This window comes from Palaemon carinicauda, unplaced genomic scaffold, assembly GCF_036898095.1.
Source record: "Palaemon carinicauda isolate YSFRI2023 unplaced genomic scaffold, ASM3689809v2 scaffold411, whole genome shotgun sequence".
In the NCBI taxonomy this organism is placed as follows: Eukaryota; Metazoa; Arthropoda; class Malacostraca; order Decapoda; family Palaemonidae; genus Palaemon; species Palaemon carinicauda.
Genome location: NW_027171664.1, coordinates 60001 through 62500, shown reverse-complemented (window position 1 = coordinate 62500; position 2500 = coordinate 60001). Strand labels below are relative to the sequence as shown.

At 38.6% G+C, this 2500-nt stretch overlaps 1 pseudogene; it reads left to right on the top strand.

The window, feature by feature from the left end:
- The first annotated feature begins 1431 nt into the window (after positions 1-1431).
- The window catches only part of LOC137636853 (glutamate receptor ionotropic, kainate 2-like), a 59662-nt pseudogene continuing 58593 nt past the window's right edge, over positions 1432-2500 (top strand).

The window sequence follows — 2500 nt, the reverse complement described above, 5'->3', positions numbered from 1 at the left end:
CTTTCCTCTTGTTAAGGGTAGAAGAAACTTTAGCTATGGTCATTAGCTCTTCTAGGAGAAGGGCACTCCAAAATCAAACCATTGTTATCTAGTCTTGGGTAGTGCCATAGCCACTCTACCATGGTCTTCCACTGTCTTGGGTTAAAGTTCTCTTGCTTAAGGGTACACTCGGGCACACTGTTCTGTCTTGTTTCTCTTCTCCTTGATTTATTAGTTTTTTATAGTTTACATAGGAAATATTTATTTCAATGTTATTCTTCTTAAAAATTTTATTTTTCCTTGTTTCCTTTCCTTTACTGTGCTATTTTCCCATTTGGAGCCCCTGTGCTTATAGCATCCTACTTTTCCAACTAGGGTTGTAGATTAGCAAGTAATAATAATAATAATAATAATAATCATCATCTCCTGAGCCTATTGACGCAAAGGGCCTCTGTTAGATTTCGCCAGTCGTCTCTATCTCTAGCAATACTTCTCCATTCATCATCTGTTTCACGCTTCATAGTCCTCAGCCATGTAGTCCTGGGTCTTCTAATTCTTGAGATATATATATATATATATATATATATATATATATATATATATATATATATATATATATATATATATATATATATTTATATATATATATTTATATATATATGTATGTATGTATATATATATATATATATATATATATATATATATATATATATATATATATATATATATATGTATACTCTGCATATATGATAAAAAAGGTGGTGTCCTTAGGCATCACCCCTTCTAAAAATAATAAAATAATTAATTTGTTGAAGAAAATAATGCATATAACTCTCCCCGGCTTAGCTTGAGAGTTTTCCGCTGTGATACGACTATATTGCATCCAACCATAGTCCATATTGCGTCCAACTATAGTCCATATTGCGTCCAACCAAAGTCCATATTGCGTCCAATTACAGTCCATATTGCGTCAAACTATTGTCCATATTACGTCGAACTATAACCCATATTGCGTCCAATTATAGTCCATATTGCGTCCAACTATAGTCCATATTGCATCCAACCATAGTCCATATTGCATCCAACCATAGTCCATATTGCGTCCAACTATTGTCCATATTGCGTCCAACTATAGCCCATATTGCGTCCAATTATAGTCCATATGGCGTCCACCTATATTCCATAATGCGTACAACTGAAGTCTATATTTCGTCCAACAAAAGTTCATATTTTGCTTAACTATAGTCCCTTGCCTACGATGGACAACATTCGCTGCCCTGAACCCAACACTGCCATTAATTTTAACGAAACTGAATCGGTTGCTTTTGACTGTGAATCCAACCGTAGCTATTTCTTTAGACATACGAACATCTTGATTTTAAAGGTCACTCATGAATGGTAGAGGCAAGGAGACAGTGACAATGCCCCAGAGGCTGACCATATATACATATGATGAGCGCCCAAGCCCGCTTCTTACCCAAACCAGGACCAGTGAAGACCAGGCAATGGCTGCTCATGACACATCAGGTAGGCATATAGGTCTACGACAAAACCCTAATTCTCAGCTCATAAGGAAGGTGACATTGCCGGCACTACAAAACTATCAGGCTTAAGCGGGTCTCGAACCCAAATCCACCAGATCGCCGTGCAGGGAAGTTACCAGTAGGCTACCACAACCGTCATGCACATAGAAAGGAAAAGATAAAATCGGAGGTCTATTACAGCTGTGATTATCTCTCATTATTGGCCGCTTGCTGCATTCCCTTTTCGTACTGCATTGAAAGATCAATTTATCCAGGACCGAAGAGGAACCGGGTTTAGGAAAGCCCCGTCTGCTTTCCGGTGCCCCTCGATGTTGCTCTCATCCCATCATCATCCCACTTCGGGCTGTCGAAAGGGCAAGAGCCCGTGGTGCCCTCGTGTTCATCGTTATTGCCCGCTTGCTGTATGCAAATTACCAATCTCATTTCCTTCGGCCACAAGAATCGTGCAGTGTAAATAATCAAGGTATCTTTAAGGCGTTGCCGACTATTGATTAAATCATCCGGTTTTCAAGTCCACTCTACCGAAATAGATTGCTTATGTTCAGTTTTTTTTTTTTTTTTTTTTTTTTTTTTTTTTTTTTTTTTTTTTACCATAGGAAAATTTAATTATCGTAGTTATACTATTTCTGGACATATAAATGGGTGTTACAGACTATTGCACACACAAACAAAGCCACTTCAACACCTAAAAACATAACGGACACCTTACACGTCTCGAACTGTCTACCTAACCCAGCCAAGACTCCTCGCTGTTGGGAGGAAGGACACTGGTCACTGGTACAACACATGAACATACGCTACCGGGGTCTAAGCGATGTCAGGCAGGGCAGCAGATCGGGACTACGGTCTACCCTAAAGTCAAAGGAAAGTCCTTCCAAAGGAAGGCAACCGTGCTTACCCCATACAAATGGGAAAAAAAAAACGTTAATCGAAGAAGGGTGATCTTTATTGAATAATATATGAAGCCATAGACCTAT